The following is a 16411-nucleotide window of genomic DNA, read 5'->3' as shown; positions in this document are numbered from 1 at the left end:
CGCGAGATCAAGCGACACTGTGCTAAGAGATCCAGTGAAGAAAACATTTTAATTCGCCACTGAAGTAATAACATTGCTGCGAGATCTAGTGAGAAGCATTCAAATTTCTCCGTTATTAACTGTAGATCTCTATTTGATCAAACAGCGCTGACGTGGGAACCAGGAGAAATATTGTGCCGTGAATGAACATGGATTTAATGTTGCACTTCAAAACTCAAATATTATATAAATATATATTAAATGTTATTTTTAATGTGATTACCAAAACATTATTTGTTCATCCTTCAAAGATTACCCCCATTTATAAACCTGAAAGTTTCAAGATGTAGGAAAACTCAAACTTACTTAAAAATAGTTTTTCTTTTAATAAATAGGACATTTCTCTGGCATTTCTTTCTTTTTGCTGAATCGTATCGAACCGCAAATTTTGTGAACTGTTACACCCCTAATGTATATATATATTCTCATTATTTTTTTATACACTTTTAAAACATTTCTTTTATTTTTTGTTTACATGCCTGCCGGGTATTTTAAGTTGAGGTGCTATTTGTTTTTATATTGGACTTTTTCTATATTTACTGTTGCACTAAAGTCCAAAAGTGAAGATTTTATGTTATTTATTACTTGATTGTTCAAGCTACCTCACAGAAGTGCTCTGTTTGTTAACAGAGTTGTTGAATGTTAAAATAAGGTGAATTAAATAAAAATAAGGAACATCCTGGATCTGTTTTTTCTCTCTTCTTTATTTTTTTTATGTATAAGTATCGGATCGGGACTCGGTATCGGTAGATACTCAAAATCAAATGACTCGGACTCGGACTCGAGGGCAAAAAAACCTGATCGGGACATCCCTAGTTATTATGTGTATTTTAATATGTATGTGTATATTAATTCAACACTTGCTCTGTCTACAAACTGTACAGCTGGTTCACTATCTACAAAAAGTGAACTTCACCACAGGCTTTGGGGGTCATGTGTCATTTGATAAGAATGGAGATGCTCTGCCTATCTATGATGTGCTAAACTGGCAGCCGAGCTCTGATGGATCAATAAGGATTTACACGGTTGGTGTAGTAAATAAAGGGGTGGCAACAGAGATGGTGCTCACACTGGATGAGGATTCAATATATTGGAACTTTGAGACAAAAAAAGTAATAAACATTACATGTTATTGTCATCGTCTTTGCATATATGTAGTCGCTATGCTATGCTAAAACAATTGAATAATTAAATGGAAAGACTGGAAATAGAAGATGATGTCTCTTTCAGCCCCCAAGGTCTGTGTGCAGTGAGAGCTGCCCACCAGGCACCAGGCAAGCCAGGAGGAAGGGTCTTCCTGTCTGCTGTTTTGACTGCCTGCCATGCAGAGATGGAGAGATTTCTAATACAACAGGTGAGTAGATTAGTGTTGGCAAAATCTGAATATAATTTGAAAGTTATTTCCTCTTCAGTTTGCACCTTCTCTCTTTTTCTCATTTACAGATACTTTTGAGTGCATAGTGTACCCAGATGAGTTCTGAGGGCTGTTTCACAAAAGCAGAATTTAGAAATCCAGGATAAGAGATAAAGCTGGGCTTGACCTAGTGTGATCAGTGCATCCTGGCTTTATCAGTTTCACAAAGGCCAAACCAGGCTCAGGAGGAGCGGCTATGTCAAGCCAGGTGTAAGTAATTCAGGTAAGTGGGTGTCAACAGCTTTCTTCAAGAGACCACACGGTCCATCACAGATTAATTGATGCTACAATGGATAAGTTGCGTGCGCCATACTTCACAGCAAATGAGCAACATCTTTTAATGGAGACTTACGACGAATTGAAGCACATCATACTCAGAAAAGGAAACACTGCCGCTATTATAAAGGAGCGAGAAAGGGCATGGCAAACAATAGCGGATCGACTGAATGCGTAAGTAGCTACTGAAAACGTCATAATTATACATTCAAGGAGTTACTTGTCATTTGCTCAAATGAACAACTGTAAACTTAAAAATGAACAGTGGAAGTCAATGTTGTAACATGTGTGAATCTGACAGCTGATTAATTTATGTTACTCTTTTTTGTTACACATCCTATCAATATTTATACAGAACAAACATGACTGGACCAAAGAGGACCTGGTAACAGGTCAAGATCAAATATAAGAACATTTTGCAGACTGGTAAGTGTCTGATAAAATATTGACTATAATGTATAAATGACTTAGAAGGTGCCTGCTCACATATTTTATTCTCTTACTTATTTTAGCTGTTAAAAAAAAGGCTCATGTGTCTGGAACAGGGGGTGGCCCACCATCCCCAGAATTCACGCCAGCAGAAGAGCTGGCCCTCGATATAAACAAAGGGAGGCCTGTTTTAGAAGCCACTGACTCTGTCCCACCCATGGAAACTTCCCCCTTCATACACGGTACATTATTCCACTACTCATCATCATCATCATCATCATCACTTTATTTATAAAGCGCTTTCACATCAGCAGCAGCTGAACAAAGTGCTGTACATAAAGGCAGCAAAACATCAACCAAGACAAAAATAACAGTCACAATATCATAAAATAATAAACTGGGGTTGAAAATCTCCCCAATAAAACTATATCAAAATTAAACAATTAAGAGCAAATACTAGCAGATAGGATCAAGTCTCAGTTTGGGTTGAAAGCCAAAGTGTAGAAGTGAGTTTTAAGAAGAGTTTTAAAAATCGGTATTGAGAAAGCCTGACGAATGGTCAAAGGTAAGGCATTCCATAATTTAGGAGCACAAACAGAGAAGGCCCTGTCTCCTCTGAGCTTCCGCTTGGATCCGGGGACGACCAGGAGCAACTGGTCAGCCGACCGGAGTGACCGGGAGGGAGTGTAGCGGTTGAGTAGCTGAGTTAAATAAGACGGGGCAAGACCATTTAAAACTTTAAAAGTAAACAAGAGGATTTTAAAATGGACTCTAAAATGCACAGGCAGCCAGTGAAGTGAAGCCAGGACGGGAGTGATGTGTTCTCTCTTCCGGGTTCCAGTCAAAACCCGTGCAGCAGCATTCTGGACTAGCTGCAGACGTGCGAGTAGGGATTGACTGAGTCCAAAATAAAGGGAATTACAGAAATCCAACCGTAAAGAAATAAAGGCATGGATTACGGTTTCTAACTGCTGCCTGGAAAGGAAAGGTTTCACCTTTACCAGCTTCCTTAAATGAAAAAAACTTAATTTGACTGTGGCATTGATTTGGCTATCCAGTTTAAAATCACTGTCCAGTCTAAAACCAAGATTTAAAACTGTCGGTTTAAGATACGAGGCTAGAGGACCCAGCTCAACAGGGGGGGTCTCATATGAGCCACCAGGTCCAAACATTATCACCTCTGTTTTCTTTTCATTAAAATTTAACCTGTTAAGCTTCAAGCCCATTTTTGAAAAATCCCCAGATATGGCATTCCCAAACTGAAACAGATACAGTTCATGAACCCTTTGTACTAAAAGCACAAGTAAGATCTCATTTGAAAGCTGACACCTGGAAGTTTATTGTAAATGTAGAATTAATTATTGTCATAATGAAAAAAAATAGTTATAAATAGCTTCAAAGTTTTGTAAAGTTATTATACATTTATTTTTATGAAACATCTTCATGAAAATAAAATTGAAGTTGGCATTGTAGCAATCTAGAAATGCACTGCAGCTAAAGCCACATGTCTAACCATGTTATATTTAAAATCTGAAGATGATAAGTCTAAAACTCTGTATTTAGTTCAATGTTTTTCAAGATCATGTCATATGACTTTATTTTGATTAGACTGGTGTTTATTGTCATCTTATAAGCATCTATTCAGTCTATTGCCTCTATTGTTTTGTGATGCAAAAACGAGTCCCATTCAGTCTCAGGCTCCCCTGCACATATTCACACCTCTCCAGCCTGTTTATTGCTCTAAATATGCTTTTCTTTTGTCTGCATTATAATCACTAACGACTAGCAATTCACACTGTTTCAATCCCTCATTTATTTTATAAAAGTTCTCACTTCACAGTGAAACTGTATCAAATGCCCTTTTTGAAAAACGAAACATTTCAGTAAGCATTCTTATTTAGAAAAAAAATCATAAAAATTACATCGAAGTTAGGTAGCAGGTGCTCAGTACTAGCTAGCATGTTAGCTTAGCACACCCTCAATACACGACAATTTATGAGAATAAAACTATGTTTGTGCTCCAACTTACTTTATAGCGCAAGTCGAGTGTTTTAAATAACTTTCTGTAATCTGATTTGGCTTCAGATAAAAAAATCAGATAGAAAATATATTATTTTATTGTATTCTGCACAATTTGAAAGTCTATCTCGATTAGCATTACATTATACATATAATCTATTATTATGAAAATACCTGACATGACTCGAAGAACACAGGTAAATCAAATATCATTGCAATCATGTTTATTGTCTTCAAAACATCTTTATCTGCACTTTACAGCGATCTCGGATAGCTTTGTTTATGTGTCAGGACTTCCTGAATGTCACATGATTATGGCTCTTCTTCATGTGATCCATATATGGACTTTACTGTGCAACAGCGCCCCAGACTTCAGTATGAATGGATAACACAGTAAATCAGAGTAAACAGCGCTCAAAATGATTACATCGACGCATTTGGGTATAAATTCAATAAATATTATTCCTGTCTATAGAAGTCTGATGTAAACCTATGAGAATCTATCAATATTTCTCCAAATCTGCACATGTTTGAGCTAAAAGCCCTGAGGGACGTTGTTTTGTGAATCGCTGTCATGACGATCGCACGGGAGTTTTTTTCTGAATGAGAGCAGCTGACGCTCATAATTCATATTAAAGGTAACGACTCATTTTTTTATTTCATAACTCCTGACACAAATTAAGACATAACTGTCACTATAAGTTTCACAGAATACAATAGTGGTCAAATACTGAAACTTGAGTCTTATATCGTTTTAATGATGTATAGTTTGTCAAGTTAATCACATTAAATATGATAGTAACTTTGAACTATTTAAAAAAAAAACGCTTCAGAGCGCCCACGCACTGGTGACGGTTAACAGGTTAAAAAGTTTAAGGCCATCCATGCTTTAATATCCTCCAGACATGCTAAAAGTGGTGTAATAGAACAGGTGTCGTGTCGCTTTAAGGGTACATAAATCTGGCAGTCGTCTGCATAACAATGGAAAGAAATACCATGTTTTCTAAGAATAGACCCAAAAGGAAGCAGATACAATGAAAAAAGCAAGGGACCTAAAATTGAACCCTGGGGGACGCCACATGACAGCGGAGCAGCACGGGATTAAAACTCAGCCATTTGAACATGAAATGTTCTGTCAGACAGGTAGGATCTAAACCACTCCAGGACAGTGCCACAGAGGCCTACTTGGTGCTGTAACCTTGAGATTAGAATGCTGTGGTCTACAGTATCAAAGGCAGCGGTAAGATCCAACAGGACCAGGATTACGTTATTGCTGGAGTCGCACGCCAAGAGGATGTCATTGCAGACCTTCAACAGTGCTGACTCCGTGCTGTGTAGGGTTTTAAATCCAGATTGAAAAATTTCTAATAAACTCTGCTCATCAAGAAAAGACTTTAGTTGTAAATACACAATTTTCTCCAAGATTTTAGATACAAATGGGAGCTTGGATATTGGCCTAAAATTATTCAGCACAGTAGGATCTAAACCAGGTTTCTTTATCAGGGGTGTCACTACAGCATGCTTAAAGTCTGCAGGAACCACACCGGATGACAGGCTACCGTTTACAATAGCAAGTACCCAGTACCAAATAGTGAGAAAAACTTCTCTAAACAGCCGTGGTGAGAGAGCATCACAGGGAGAGCCAGAAGGCTTAATATGAGTAACCACATCCTTCAAATGTGATAGCGTCACAGGCTCAAATTGATTAAAAGCAACAGGGCAAGCAAGACAAACAGAGGGATCAAAACCAGGATGAGAGGTAAGAGCCCTCGCAGAGGCGACCTTATCAATAAAAAATTGCATAAAATTGTTACAGAGTTCAGTGGAGGATTCCAAACCAGCAGTTTGTGGAGCGTTAAAAAGAGAGTCAATAGTACTAAAAAGCATTCGTGGATTCTGGGCGTGAGATGAAATAATATTACCCACTATAGTGGCCAAATGTCCCGTCGACCCCCGCTGACCACTCACAAGCCACACGCCCCGTCCCACGAACCCACTATTTGCCCGATTACCCACTATAGTGGCCAAATGTCCCGTTGACCCTCCTGACCACTCACAAGCCACACGCCCCGTCCCACGAACCCACTATTTGCCCGATTACCCACAATAGTGGCCAAATGTCCCGTCGACCCCCGCTGACCACTCACAAGCCACACGCCCGTCCCACGAATCCACTATTTGCCCGATTACCCACTATAGTGGCCAATAGTGACTGTCGAACCATGCTGAGTTTTCAGATTGTAAAAATCCAGATACATTTAGATAGTTCAAACTCTTTTCCTTACAAATAAACTATACTTGTATTCAAACCTAGTATGCCTGGTATGGCCTTATGTGATTCCATTACGGTACAATGTTGCCTCGAGGCAACATGCAGTTTTATGTAATTCCCTATGATACATTTGATGACATATAATGTAATGTGTTTGAAAATACTTCTTTACTAACCAATGAACGTGACTAAGATTTTTTGTAGTTGATTATCTGGACAGAAATTAGTGAAAAATGCCCTTGTCAGTGGAGAAAATATGGAGCCATGTGACATGTGCACGTGTGCTGAAAGAGGGAACACAATGGACCCCTGTGGGTCATGTTACCACTCTTTTGCATTTTCATATTTAATATCCTCCAGACATGCTAAAAGTGGTGTAATAGAACAGGTGTCGTGTCGCTTTAAGGGTACATAAATCTGGCAGTCGTCTGCATAACAATGGAAAGAAATACCATGTTTTCTAAGAATAGACCCAAAAGGAAGCAGATACAATGAAAAAAGCAAGGGACCTAAAATTGAACCCTGGGGGACGCCACATGACAGCGGAGCAGCACGGGATTAAAACTCAGCCATTTGAACATGAAATGTTCTGTCAGACAGGTAGGATCTAAACCACTCCAGGACAGTGCCACAGAGGCCTACTTGGTGCTGTAACCTTGAGATTAGAATGCTGTGGTCTACAGTATCAAAGGCAGCGGTAAGATCCAACAGGACCAGGATTACGTTATTGCTGGAGTCGCACGCCAAGAGGATGTCATTGCAGACCTTCAACAGTGCTGACTCCGTGCTGTGTAGGGTTTTAAATCCAGATTGAAAAATTTCTAATAAACTCTGCTCATCAAGAAAAGACTTTAGTTGTAAATACACAATTTTCTCCAAGATTTTAGATACAAATGGGAGCTTGGATATTGGCCTAAAATTATTCAGCACAGTAGGATCTAAACCAGGTTTCTTTATCAGGGGTGTCACTACAGCATGCTTAAAGTCTGCAGGAACCACACCGGATGACAGGCTACCGTTTACAATAGCAAGTACCCAGTACCAAATAGTGAGAAAAACTTCTCTAAACAGCCGTGGTGAGAGAGCATCACAGGGAGAGCCAGAAGGCTTAATATGAGTAACCACATCCTTCAAATGTGATAGCGTCACAGGCTCAAATTGATTAAAAGCAACAGGGCAAGCAACACAAACAGAGGGATCAAAACCAGGATGAGAGGTAAGAGCCCTCGCAGAGGCGACCTTATCAATAAAAAATTGCATAAAATTGTTACAGAGTTCAGTGGAGGATTCCAAACCAGCAGTTTGTGGAGCGTTAAAAAGAGAGTCAATAGTACTAAAAAGCATTCGTGGATTCTGGGCGTGAGATGAAATAATATTAGAGAAATACTCTTTTTTAGCCTCTTTAACAGCATTCTGGTAGTTTTGCCAGCAATCTTTAAAAATCTGAAAGGACACTTGCAATTTATCTGTTTTCCACTTACGCTCAGCTCTGCGACATTCCTGTCTGACAGCTCGAGTCCCGGCATTAAGCCACAGTTCAGGTTTAGTTCTGGTTTGCCTAACCTTGAATGGTGCCACCGAGTCCAGGACAGCTTTACAGGAAGAATGGAACCAGGTACTGAGCTCCTGGACATCAGACATGTTAGGAGGACAGAGCTGGTCGAAAGCCATGGAGAATTGCGTGGCAGTGGAGGGGTTAATAATCCGATAGCTTCGTGCAGGCACGGGAGTTTTGATCACAGGACGGGAAAATACAGTCTCAAATGTCACAGGCATATGATCAGAAAATACAGCGTCGTGTGTCTCTAGGTTTAACACAGGCAAACCGTAAGAGAGAACTAGATCTAAAGTGTGTCCTTTTTCATGTGTAATTGTACGTATGGACTGTGTCAGATTAAAAGCATCAATCAATGATAAAAACTCAGTTACCAACGGTTTACCAGGGCAACATACATGTATGTTAAAATCACAAACAATAAGAACATGTTCATAATTAGTCAAGATATCGGCCATGAATTCAGAGAAATCAGCAATAAAATCCTTATTGTATTTAGGCGGGCGGTAAATAACGGCACATAGTACCGGATCAGAACAACCCACCTCAAAAGAAGTTAGCTCAAAGGAGGTGAAAGAGGATTGCTGAACATACTGTTTACATTTAAAAAAAAATTTATAAACCACTGACGTTCCTCCTCCGCGACCTGATGTTCGTGTTGTATTAAAAAAACAGCAATCCACTGGTAAAAGTTCCAACAGGGCGCCCGACTCACCCACATTCAACCACGTCTCTGTAATACAGAGAAAGTCCAGATCATGGGAACCAAAAAAATCCTTAAGAATAAAGGATTTATTGGCCAGCGATCGAGCGTTAACCAAGCCAACCCTGGCCGGAGCAGGAACGTGTGCTCTAGCCGATGGGGGAGCACGGCACAATGGGCGAAGGTTTCCCGGAATCACCCCACGACGACTGAGCCTGGAAGGGCAAGAGTGGGGCTGGACCACGGCATCCACGCTGATAGGTACCAGGCAGGCATCCATCGGATCCAACAGGCGTAATGGTATGAACATGCTGGGAAATAATCCACACACTGGCCGGGAAGTATACGAATTCTTAAGGCGGATCTTCAGCGTTACCAGCCGTCCGCTTCGGGTACCACGACGGCGACGTCTTCTCCTGGAAGCAAGCACCGGGACTCGGCTCGAGTCAATTGGGATTTCAGAGAGAAATGGGGGCATTGTTTTTTTTTCCTCTATTATCAAAGGTAAGCACATCTTTGACATGGAACTTTAGATTCAAAAGAGTTTGGCGATCATACACCAACGTTGACTTGATCTCAAAAATACCAAGGTCAAAAATCAATAAAATTAAGAAAAGCAAAGAGAGTGACAGACGGCCAGCCAAACACACCGGCGCCATCTTGACCTCACTACTACGCTCACTACTGCATATGCAAAAACATCAAACATTTTTGTAGATATGGACTGACTGACATTGTCTTGCAGTATCTGCCAAAACACTTTCTCTTGTGGAGCTACCCGAGGATAACATTAATCCAGTGAGTATTATTCATTAAAGGCATATAGGCTAGGCACCTGTCAACAATAGGTTAATATGAGTTTGGTTAATGTGGCAGGGTGAAAGAACTTCTGCAGCAGACGATGAGGAGACTCTGTCAGTAGACTCAAGAAGCCTGGAGGTATCATGTCACTCTTGTGGAAATACTTTAATTTAATTCATAATGGAAAAGAAGTCACTGATGTGATGCTCATAGAAAATATCATATTTATAACAGGACTCAGATGGTGTACTGCCTGAGAGCCAATCTGGGAACATAGTAAGTATTAACTGAACATTTACATTTACTCATTTGGCAGATGCTTGTATCCAAAGCAACTGACATTTGAGGAACAACATACAAACAATAGTAAAGTAAGAGATCTATGAGTAATAATAGAAATGAGCGCTAAATACTTGTAAGAGCTACTAACACATAGGCCTACGGCATCAATGGGATAAATACCTAGGTGAAGCAGTAAGATTGAACAAATAGTGTAATCGAGACAACAGGACATCTTACCATGCACAATTCATGCCCTTCTAATTGATGTGTGTCTTACAGAATTCAAAAACTGTCAGAGGTCTGTACAGCATACACTTAAAAAAACAAATTGAATTGGCAGACATACAAATCACATATCTCAAAAGAAAACTGCAGGAATTGGACCTAGATATGGAAATCAAAAGAAAGACACTAAAGAAACTGGACTTGGAAATCCAGAAACTACAAAAAGAAGTAAGTTATGTTTCAATGCACGCTGTAAGCATGACTGTAGGCTCCTGCACAACTTATTAATCATTCTTTTTTTTCTCTCCCAAGCTCTCGGCAGACAAGTGACCTCATTAAAAGAAAAACATTGTGACATCCTCACCTTTGTTGAATACACGAAAAAGCAATAAATCAACTGAAATAGTTAACAACGTATTGGTCTCTGATCAGTCTGCCATTGACATTATCTGGAAATATTGCCGGATTGTCCCAGTCCATCTCCAAGGCCACTCTAGGAGCCCTTTCCTTCCTGAGACAGGCAATGTTGTGAAGGACCCCATATGAAAAAAACCTGCATGGTTCATATACAGCAACCATGTATCTTCCTTACTTAAATTGGACAGAATTACCTTATGTGTTTCATGTAAGACCAATACATGTCCTATACAAAATCAGACCGATTATGGCCCCTTTCATACTAAATAGCACACATACAACTTATAGGGGATTTTTGCGTCATATATGAATACTGTAAAAAGTCTTATATGAGTTGTACATGACAAAAGTATGCAATGGTGTATGGTATTAGTAGAAAACACCCGATATTCATATACAAATCATTTAAAGTTCTTATATTGAATCATATGAGTTTTTACATGACAAACTTATGCAATCGTATATGGTATTAATAAAAAATAACTTAAATTCATAAACAAATCATTTAAAGTTCTTATATTGAATCATATGCTAGTCAAATTAAAGTCCTATAGGATTTATACACATTTTGTGTCATTTTTTTTATACGTGTTATATAAAGTGTGTCATACAGATTTCATGTTTAGATGACCAACATCACTTATATGAAGTTTGCACATTTGGAAATTGTAACGACCTAACACTTTAAAAGAAGATGAAAATCACTCATCATGGAATTCTTCTCAGCCTTAGGAGTCGAGTATTACACCATCCTGGTGTTGATAGAACACCTTTTTACAAAGAAAAACAACACTAAAGGAGTTACCAGTTTTTCTTATTAGGGTTCTGCATTACCTACTTTAAAGAACTGTAAAATAAACTGACAAATCATTTAATCTGAAAAGAATAAATTCACTTTGAAATAAACACATCACTCTATATTACTCTTTCAAAACTTTATTTCAAAACAATCCAGAAAGTTAAATTGTAACCTTAGTCTGGGATTATAGCAGAATTCTGTTCGTTGTAAAGTAAAAAATAAAGGCAAAATGCAAACAGTGGTTTTAACAAACTATTTATTTTATTAACGAACAAGCCCCTTTACATCATAGGCCTTAAAATAAACAATGAATGCACACTATAGGCATTTCTGTCATCAGAATTATATGAAAGCTGCTTATCAAATGGTCTGTAATGCTTCAAATCCTGAACATGTCAGTGAATGTTAGTCCTGTGTCAGTGAAGTTGATTCAGTACCTCCGAGTCTGCAACAGTACAGCAGTGCTCGAGTCAACAACATTCAGCAGATGGAGAGCAGTTGCAGGATACGAGTGGATCAGTTGTGTCCAGTTGCTAACAGTAGAGTTTCATAGAGCAGGAATGGCTGCGCAGATCCAACTTTCTCGAAAAATCCTGGAGTGCTGGTTCTCTAGACAACACAACACAAAACCAGACCGATTACAATTAATACAATTTGTGTTTTATAAATACAGCAAGTTTATGTTGGAAAAAGTTCAAACATCTAACAATAATCGGTAGGCGCGAATTTGACGAGCTATTCGCGTCTGGTGTGAACGCAGCATAATGATGTACCTTTATACCTTTCTGGGGCTTGAAAGTGGTAGTTGCATAGACTGTCAATGGAGGGGCAGGAAGCTATCAGATTTCATTAAAAATATCTTCATTTGTGTTGTGAAGATGAAAGAAATTCTTACGTTTGGAACGACATGAGGGTGAGTAATTAATGACGGAATTTCCATTTTGGGTGAACTAACCCTTTAAAGGGTAACTAAACCTTAAACCAACTTTTTTTAGTTAATCTGTAAGAATGCAGCTTCATAAATGCTGTTCATTGATTCGAGTAACTTTTTTGACATTTGGATATAAAGTGTTTTAATTCTACAATATATGGTATAAAAACGTCTGAGTGCTGCCCTCTTCAGGTTGAACGGTGGCTACTGCAGTTGAATTTTCCTATTGGATGTTTGCGGTGGTTCGTGACATAAGCGGTTGTTGGTGACGTAAGCAGGTTCCAGCTCACCACGCCCTTGGCAGTATAAAAACCATCTTGTTTCGTCAAAACCACTGTGAGTCAGGAGTTGGAATTGCGAGTATTTAAAACGATCAGGACAGAGTGTTTTAGCATCTTTTTAGCATAGAATTTATATAGTTATTTAGATTATTACGTGTAGCCTATGTAGTCAATTAGCATATGCCTACAGAGAGCGCGCGCTATTGACATCAACTCGACAAAACTCATCAGATGCCGATCGCGATGCGGGAGTTAAGACCGCAGTTTGAGCCAGCGGCTCGAATTGATATGGCCCTGTGTCCACAGACAACTCACCCACCTCCATTTCAGGTGAAGCTGGGGGAGAAAAGTCCTTGACTTCAAATGACCGCTCTGTTGCAAAGCGTCACTCGGACTCTAAAATGGAGAGTGACTGGAGTGACTTGCGTCACTCCATTCACTCTCCATTTTAGAGTCTGACAGCAGCTGTCATTCAATCCGTCACTGCGGGTCTCAGGTGCACGCCCCTCGCTCAGCCCCGCCCTCGGCTCGTCCCCTCTATCTCTGCTGGGCTCTGCCCACTTTTCCAGCATTTTTCAAATATTGCCAGTGGGTGGAGTCAGGCTCTGACCAGGGGTTTAGTTACCCTTTAAGAATAAACTAAGACACCCACCTTAAGAAATCTCACTAATAGTCAGCCGCCGCAAGAATCTGTGTTCCCTTTTTGTGGCTGTGATGTTGGACAGGTGATGGGCAGATATTTCCCAATCAGTGGAGTCTAAAATTAAACAGCAAGAAAACATCTACCTGTTAAATCTAACCTGTTAAAAACTAATTTTAAGTAAAAAATTTAAATAAAAATTACTTTTGTAAAGTAATTTGACTGGACAAATTCAAAATGAGTGTTAAGAAACACAGAAAATCTAGTTATACCAAATAGCAACAAAGCTATGATTATTTGTTTCGTTTGTGCCCATGATTCTCTCATGTTAACTTATCTGTTAAATCTTAACATCACCAGGTTCTAGTCTGTACAGTCTTTAAACACCAAGCCTGGTTTAGCCTTAGCCACTCAGTGCATCATAGAAATGCTCCTAGCAAACACAAATAGCTAAATCAATACATTTAAACATGAAAGCATAACCACCAAACATCAATCAAAAGTTATTCTGATAAGTACATTTTGCATAAATATTTATTCTGAAAGAATTAGTTACCCATTCTAAGAAAATCGGTCCTCCAAAAAAGGAATAAAGTGACAATTTCACGTGCATTGTTGGTCTGCAGTCTGTGTTGTTCTTCTGTTATAAGTTAACTTATACTAGGTGTGCTGGTAAACGAGAGTAAAAGATAGTTTGAGGATAAATACATACTTTTAATATTTGCACATCACAAATATTGTCATAAAACAATATAAAACACGTATTGTAATGAGTTAAAACACTTACTATTTGTTTTTACTGTTAAAAGCAAAATCCGTGTCAGCACTGCGTCACGACTCAAAGAAGATGCAGGCCTAGTCGTCTGTGGGCCTAGTCTGTGAGAAAGATTTAGGCGCGCACATCACATACATATCGTTACAAAACAATATAATGCCATGAAATACATGTTGTAAATTAGGTTAAAAACACTTACTTTCGGTGTTTTTCCTGTTAACGTTACAAGCAAACCTCCTCGTCGTCAGCTCCGTATTGAGTCAAAGAAGATCGTCGCCTTTGAGAAAAGTTTCGGCTCGTTTAAGCGCGCAAAGCATTTAAATATCGCTATAAATCAATATATTATAAAATACATATTGTAAATTAGATAAAACACTTACTTTTGCCGTTTTCCTGTTAAAAAGCAAACCCATCCTGGTCTGATCTGCATCGCGCGTCAACGGAAATGCCCCCCTGAGAGCGGTTTAGCCGTGCACAGCACATACACATTGTTAGAAAACAATAAGACGTTATAAAATGCATATATAAATGCGATAAAACACTTAATCCATGCGTTTTCCCTCGTCGAATGCCTTGCATCGCGAATCAAAGAAAATGGCGTCTGTGAAAAAAGTCTCATCTCGTTTCGTCGCGCTCAGCGCGTAAATGTCCCGGATGTGACTCATCACAGTGCTATTTAGATCAGAGGGTGCGGCAAATTAACAAAGTTGAGTCAAATATGTTACTAGAACAGTGAATAAAATGTTGGAAATTGGCTGAAATATATTTTTGTATATGTGACATGAACTCTGGTGGTGATATGCATAAGAATCACTTCGACATTAAGGAAAGTTTTATGTTTGTACTAGGTTAAGAATAGTATACTAAGTAGCCTACTGTGATAAAGTTTAGAAAAATTGTCACAAATGAAAATGAAATCTGGTGATGCAGAATTTAAAATAAAAAATTATTGATATGTAAAATATTCAACTGTATCTTGTAGAATACACTAATAAATAATTTTTGTAATTAGAATGTGTGCTTGTGTGTGTGTAGTTTTAAATATTGTGTTTCATCTAATGTTGATTATACAGTATGACCATGATTGACTAGGCATAGGGCTCCTCTTAGGGCTCCACAAGACAAGAGCAAGAGCATGAGTGAACTGCAGCCTTGCACTGATTGGTAAACTGCACTGTGTTTTATTAGTTCACTTTAAATAATAATAATAATAATTCTGATAATTTACTCACCCTGATTTCATCAAAGATATCCATGTCTTTCTTTCTTCAGTCGAAAATAAATTAAGGTTTTTGAGGAAAACATTCAAGGATTTTTCTACACAGAATGGACTTCAATGGTAACCAAATATTCAAATGTTCACAGAAGGTTCAAATGTCCGTCTCAATGTAGCTTCAAAGTCTCGACACGATCCCAGTCGAGAAATAAGGGTCTTATCTAGTGAAACGATCGGTCATTTTCTAAAAAATAAATAAATATATATATACTTTTGAAACTTCTTTGAACATTTGAATAGTTGGTTGCCATTGAAGTCCATTCTGTGTATAAAAAAATTAAGAAAGAGAGACATGGATATCTTGGATGACATCAGGGTGAGTTTGAAAGTGAGCTAATACTTTAATACTTTAAGATATATGCTGGACATGAATATTAAATTAGCATTATTTTCCTACGTTTTTACATCAAGAAAATCTATATGGCTTTTGTACGTAGGACATACAGTATATGACATATATCATTAAAAATACATTAATATTATGCAATTTATATATGTGGATTTTGCAGCATATATGTCCCTTACAATATTCTGTTGGAACATATAAGAATCACAGGTGTTTTTAGCAAACCTTTGTAAAGACTCATGGGTGGATCCAATCCGTGGGGAATTTGCATATCATAATTAATAATTGGTAATTAATAATTATTCATGCATGTTTGGATTAGATCAGGATAGATTTATGTTAATAAATAGATTTATGTTAATAAATCTCCCGATAAGGGAGGATCTGTCATTTTACCTGCATGCATGCATGTGAATCCTTGAAATTAACCACAAGTTGATTGCAATTAATTACACGGACCACGTTTCACAAAACAGGTAAAATGAATTAGCTCAATTGTCAGGATAATATTTTTGGGGATCCACCATATCATCTTACTTTATAGGATTTCAGGAAACGCAATTCTCTGGCCAGAAGAATTGGGTTTCCCACCCTATAAACATAACACATACTCTTTAAAGGGGTCATATAATGCCATTTTTGTACAAGCTAATATGATTCTTTAGGGTCTAAATTAAAAGTTTGTAATATACTTTAATTAAAAATTCTCATTAGTATTGTAAGAAAACACTTATTTTACCTGGTCAAAAACAGCTCTGTTTTCAGCACGCCGTTTCAGTGCATATGACTTTAAATGATCATGAGCTTTGCTGACTCCGCCTCTCTGTTCTGTGTACACCAGAGCTCTGGCGTACACCATTTGTAACTCAATAACCATAACGCGTTGTTCAGTATAAACGTGGGATTATGAATTATATTGAGAACGTCATAC

General features: G+C 38.3%; 1 pseudogene; it reads left to right on the top strand.

Annotated features, from left to right (window-relative positions):
• The window catches only part of LOC130100426 (extracellular calcium-sensing receptor-like), a 39750-nt pseudogene that overhangs the window by 2616 nt on the left and 20723 nt on the right, over window positions 1-16411 (top strand).

This window comes from Rhinichthys klamathensis, unplaced genomic scaffold, assembly GCF_029890125.1.
Source record: "Rhinichthys klamathensis goyatoka isolate OS25496 unplaced genomic scaffold, OSU_Roscu_1.1 h1tg000242l_1, whole genome shotgun sequence".
NCBI classification, from domain to species: domain Eukaryota; kingdom Metazoa; phylum Chordata; class Actinopteri; order Cypriniformes; family Leuciscidae; genus Rhinichthys; species Rhinichthys klamathensis.
Note: the sequence above shows the minus strand (reverse complement) of the source record. Positions and strands in the feature narration are given on the sequence as shown.